General features: G+C 43.9%; 1 protein-coding gene across 1 annotated transcript in view; it reads right to left on the reverse strand.

Moving 5' to 3' along the window:
- Positions 1–6,374, reverse strand: part of TRABD2A (TraB domain containing 2A) — a 74,344-nt gene that overhangs the window by 19,450 nt on the left and 48,520 nt on the right. The window lies entirely within an intron of this gene.

The raw sequence follows: 6,374 nt of genomic DNA on the forward strand, positions 1-6,374 counted from the left end.
GGCAGCTTTCATATTCCCATGGCATGTTTTTGTTTGATTTTGTTTTACAGGTATAAACACCTACACAAGATGGACAGAGACATCCTGGACTTAGCACTGTCAATTATTTTCACAAACACTGTTGACAGGCTCTTCCTCCAATCTTTTTTTATCCAGACATCCACTATAAATCTTGTTCCTCTTGCATAATTTCCCATCCAAAAATGCCAGACAGAACAGCATATTTCAAGAAGTAACAGCAAACTACTTTACAGGGAAACAAAGCCACCCAACACATCATTCAGGAAAGAGACTCAACACCATTCTACTTTCCCCTGGAAATCTGTTTTTCCTTTTTTTTAAATTATTATTTTTTTTATTTTTATTTTTTTAAAAATATATATATGAAGTAAGGGGCTAGCAAAAAGGCATAAAAAATACATGAGGATGTGATGCACTTGGCATCCGAGGCTAACACACAGCTAACCAACCCGCCACATTGCAAGGGCTGCCTCAAAACCCAGAGAAGTTAGAGGAAGCATTTGGTGGACTGTGGCAGATTCTGGGCTAACCATAGGTGGTGGTAAGCAATCTCTTTTGCTAAGGAGGTTAAGACAACAGGTTACACACTCATCTCCAGCTCAGACAGGGTCAATTATGCTTCCACAATGATGTGCAAATCCTTCTGTGTGTTGCTGGATTAAACGTCAACCATCTGAGAGTTAATTTTAGTTTAGCTATTACCAGTTAACTCAGCTGCTGGGAGGAAGACAACTAAGATCTGGAGCTCTTAGCTGAAAATTGCTAACTTGGATGTCTGTCTGATTTGGGTAACAGTCTGATCATAGCAATTCTTCCTTCTGGGAGGTCTTGGGGTAAAGGGGAGGGTAAAGACTGGGAAAAATCCAGTCAGTCCCTGGAGGTTTGAATCCTTACAGCCTGAGAAATGCTAAATAAACACATGCATTATTTCCTTTAGTACTTAGGAGAAATGGTAGCTGAAGAAGTTTTCACCATCATCCTTCTTTTCTTAGAGTTAATGGTGGCTTAACAACATTGAGTGTCTCCTAAGTAAGTCTGCAGATGACACTAAGCTGGGAGGAAGTGTTGATTTGCTTGAGGGAAGGAAGGCTCTGCAGAGAGACCTGGACAGACTGGATTGATGGGCAGAGGCCAGTTTTATGAGGTTTAACAAGGCCAAGTGCAGAGTCCTGCACTTTGGTCACAACAACCAAAGCTACAGCCCTGGGGATGAGTGGCTGGAAAGCTCCATGGTGGAGAAGGACCTGGGGGTGCTGGTTGGCAGCCAACTTAACATGAGCCAGCAGTGTGCCCAGGTGGCCAAGAAGGCCAACAGCACCCTGGCCTGCATCAGGCATAGTGTGGCCAGCAGGAGCAGAGAGGTGATCATGCCTCTGTACTCAGCACTGGTGAGGCCACACCTCGAGTACTGTGTGTAGTTCTGGGCCCCTCACTACCAGAAAGATGTTCAGTTGTTGGAGTGTGACCAGAGAAGAGCTACCAAGCTGGTGAAAGGTCTGGGAGAAGAAGCCCTATGAGGAGAGGCTGAGGGAACTGGGGATGTTTAGTTTGAAGAAGAGAAGGCTGAGGGGAGACCTCATTGCTCTCTACAACTACCTGAAAGGAGGTTGTAGGGAGGTGGGAGTTGGCCTCTCCTCCCAAGTGAATAATGACAGGAGGAGAGGAAACGGCCTGAAGTTGCACCAAGGCAGGTTTAGACTGGATATTAGAAAGGATTTCTTTGCCAAAAGAGTGGTTGGACACTGGAACAGGCTGTCCAGGGAGGTGGTGGAGTCACCATGCTTGGAAGTGTTCAAAAAGAAATATAGATTTGGTGCTTAGGGACATGATTTAAGCACTGAAAGATTAGGTAGATTAGGTTATGGTTGGGCTTGATGATCTTCAAGGTCTTTTTTTTTCAGGAAGAACAAAGATAAAAGACCTGTAAGAGAAAAAGGAATTTGCCAGTGTTTACAAGATGAAGAGGACCAACTTCTGAAGTTGTTACATCAGCCAGTCATTTCACCCACAGGGACAGAAGGCATCTTAGATCCCTCTGTTCTTATCCATGAGCTGGCACTTCTCAAGTAGCTCAGCTGTTCAAAGAGCTAGGGGAAATTGGAGGGAATTTATACTTGGCTCCTAGAAACTCTGGCTTCACCTGAATCCTTGCCTTTCATCGTAAATTCAGGATCTCATGCCACTGAGTATGCCTCCTGCTGCATGAAAAAAAACTAACAAAACACAACACAACACAAAACCAAACCAAACCAAACAAAACAACACCAAAACCCAAACAACCAAAAACCTCTTCTCCCCCCACCCCCCCATTCTTATTCTTTAGCTTCAATAGAAACCAAAAGTAAGCTAAAGCAAAGAAGCCAAGCTCAGCATGCAATAAAAGTGACCATGCAGAAGGAAAGCCCATCTAGAGTTGAATCTGGTCGGAAACATCAAGGGAAACAAGGAACGCTTCTACTGATACCTCGGCAGTAAAATGTAGACTAGATACATGTCAGCTCAGTGCTGAAGGAAGCAGGAGAACATGGAGAAGACCAATATACTCAGTGCTACTGTCACCTTTTTAATGATAAAACCAACCTTTGGGAATCTCAGGTTCCTACGACTAGAAGGAAACTCCAGCGAAAGAAGGTTCTCTCTGGGTGCAAAAGGATCAGGTTAAGGAACATTCACACAGACTAGACACATAACAAGTTTGGATAGGATACACCCACAGGAACTGTGGTATCTTGCCATTGTCACTGTGAGGCCATTCTTGATTATCTTTAAAAGGTTGTGGCAACTGGGGAAGGTCCCTGAGGACTGGAAGAAGGACTCCTGTCTTCAAGAAGGGCAAGAAGGATCTGGGGAACTACAAACTGGTCAGCCACACCACTGTTCCTGGTAAAACTGATGGAGCAAATTATCCTGCAAACCTGTGTTAGGGATAAGCAGATGATTGGAACTGGTCAGTATGAATTTGTGATGAGGTAATCCTGGCTCATGAAGTTCAGCAAGTCCTGCACCTGGGCAGGAATAGCTCTAGACACCACAATAGGCTGGGCACGAACTGACTGAACAGCAGCTTGGCAGAGATGGATGTGGAATCCTGGTGGACATCAAGCTGACCTTCAACCAGCAACGTGCCCTTGTGGCAAAGAAGGCAAACAGCCTCCTGGGCTGTGTCAGGAGGTGTGTTGCCAGCAGATGGATGGAGGTGATCCTTCCCTGCTCCTCAGCCCTGGGCCCAGTGTCTAGCTATGGGATCCCCAGTTCAAAAGAGATATGGGCATACTGTAGAGAGCCCAGCAAAGGGCCAAAAAGATTAAGAATAATCAGAGCATCTGTTCTACAAGAAAAGGCTGAGAGAGCTGGGGCTCTTCAGCCTGGAGAATAAAAGGCTTGAGAGGCAAAAGCAAAGCATGACTATCTGATAGGAGGTTATAAAATAGATGGAGCAGAACTTTTCTCATTCGTGGCCCATGGAAGGACGAGTGGTAATGAACACAAATTGACATACAGGAAATCCCACTTAAACATAAGAAAGAGCTTCTTTACTGTGAGAGTGGTTAAACACTAGAATAGATTTCCCAGAGAGGTTCTGGAGTCTCCATCCTTGCAGATACTCAGAACCTGACCAGACTCAATCCTAAGCAAACTGCTCTACATGATCCTGCTCTGAGTAGGAGGATGGACTAAACCATCCCCAGAAGTGCCCACCAGCTTCAACTACTCTGTGATTCTATTGAGCTTTAGCCAGTAGGCAGCACCCTTGTAATGCCCATACAAGTGGTAAAACTCTCCACAGCATAGTAGGACAATGCAGCCCTCTCTACGTCAATGTGTACCTCTTTGACAAACCAGAAACCTACAGAGTTGTCTAGCTGGTTGTCTATGGAATCGTGTGTCATCATTTATATTGAGATCCTGAACATTCCACTTACAGTTCAGAGAAATTAAAAATGCAAATAGAAGGAAGACTGCTTAGGAAAGATAATAGCTGGCTTTGCTTCACAAGTTCTTCCACTGGCAGCAGAAAGTAGGTCTGGCTTGTAACTCCAGTGCCTGTCCAAAAAGGCCTGTCCAGAATAAAGATAAAATCTTAACTCAGAGGAATGCTACTGGCATTACCATCTCTCTCTCCCCACACCTTCCTTCAATTGCCTGAAACAGACTTATTTTATCTTGAAACTTTCCCCATTTGCACTTTGGCAAGAAACAAAGCTTTTTTTATAGTTTTGGGAAAATCTTCTATTTTTTTTCCCCTCCACTTTTGTGCAAGCTTAAATTACTTCTGAACAAAAATAGTTCCAAAAATGACCTCTGACTGTGAAACATTTTCAACAGAATATATGGGGTGTTTGTCAGGTTTGTTAAAATGTAGTAGAAACAAAATATGCTGGGTCTAATGATCAAATCTAGCAAGTCTAAATTACCAGGTCACTCTATGTAAGAAATCAACATCTATAGACATGGGGAAGAATTTTGAGCTTTTTTTTTGCACAATGTATTACACATCACTAAAGCAAATCAATCTACTTTGAATATAAAATAATAAATCTTTTCTGATTTTCCCCCATTTAAAATAAAAATACAAAGAATAGTTGAAATAACAAGAGGGGGTACTTGTAATCATAGAATTGGTTTTGGTTGGAAAAAGACCTTTAAGATCAAGTCCAACTGTTAACTTAGCATGCTGCCAAATCCACCACTAAACCATGTCCTTAAGCACCACATCTGCATGTCTTTTAAATACCTCCAGGGATGGTGACTTGGCCACTTCCCTTGGGCAGCCTTTTCCAGTACCTGACAACCCTCTCAGTACAGAAATTTTTCCTAATATCCCATCTAAACCTCCATTGCTATAACTTGAGGCCATTTCCTCTTGTTTATGGAATCACAGAATGGTTTGGGTTGGAAGGAACTTCTAGGATCTTCTAGTTTCAATCCTCTTGCCATGCTCAAAGCCCCATACAACCTGGACTACTACTCCTTGTTACTTGGGAGAAGAGACCAGCACTCACCTTAGTACAACCTTTCAGGTAGCTGTAGAAAGTAATAAGGTCTCCCCTCAACCTCCTTTTCTTTGCACTAAGCAACCCCAGTTTCCTCAGATGCTTCCCATAAGAACTGCTTCCTAGACCCTTCACCAGCTTTGTTGCCATTCTCTGGACTTGCTTCAGCACCTTGATGTCTGTCAAGTAGTGAGGGGCCCAGAACTGAACACAGTACTTGAGATGCAGCCTCACTAGCACTGAGTACAGGGGGACAACCACTTCTCTAGTCCTGCTGGCCACACTATTCCTGATGCAAGTCAGGATGCTGTTGGCCTTCTTGGCCACCTGGGCACACTGCTGGCTTACACTGAGCCAATTGCCAACTAAAATCCCCAGGTCCTTTTCTGCCAGGCAGTTTTCCAGACACTCTTCCCCAAGCCTGTAGCATTGTGTAGAGTTGCAGTCACCCACATGACCTTTTTTTGGTATAAATGATGATAAAAGTATGGTTGAAAAGCATAAGGAGAGCACATCTGGTCTTTGGAGATCAAGGGCAGATTGAGAGTGACATTTATATCTACATCCATCTGTCTGTATGGGCTGCTCACTGCTTAGTTATGATCCAGTTACTGGAGCCCCACTATCTATGACTAGCTCTTGAGAGAAGGCTAGCTACTTGCAACTACACTCCAGGCTGACACACACACACACACACACACACACACTGGTCAGGAACATCAGTCCATCAGCATCAGCTGTGGAGTACAGCAAACCCCTGGTCTTAGCCTACAGACACATGTGACCAAAAATTTACATAACCCATGCCTGCTTCACTGTCCTTCGTGACAGGGAGTTACACAGAGAGGTGATACTCCAGGAAGACAGCATCTTACAGCCTTCATGCACACCTGAACAGACATTACCAGTCACCTTTCACTACCTCCCTGCCCTCACAAACAGGATCCTTGTTATGGTAAATTTGTAACCTCAAGTCCAGGCTGCAAGTGAGGATATTCCCGCAGACTGCAAATACCAGTGCTTTTTAGAGTGTTCAAGTAAATATTTTCTTTGCCTTGTCTAGATCTTCCATCCTCATTAACTCAGTAGCCACTGAGACAGGAAAATATCACATGGATTCTGATACCAGTTTTCCCTCTCTTCCAAGGCCCATATGGTTCATGGTGGAGTGGATGTGATATTTGTCTGATAATTAGCACCTGCCTTTTCAAAAAGTGATCCTCACTTCTTGCCTTCCCTGGAGCTAGAAAAAAGAACAGGAGTCATGACAAACCAATCTTCTTTACACTCTCCACCCAGCCCAAGTCAGAAGTGTGGGTGTTAACCTCACTGAATTCAATGTGCTGCTGCATAAGCCCA

Source organism: Chaetura pelagica, unplaced genomic scaffold (assembly GCF_000747805.2).
Source record: "Chaetura pelagica isolate M959 unplaced genomic scaffold, ChaPel_1.0 scaffold228, whole genome shotgun sequence".
In the NCBI taxonomy this organism is placed as follows: Eukaryota; Metazoa; Chordata; class Aves; order Apodiformes; family Apodidae; genus Chaetura; species Chaetura pelagica.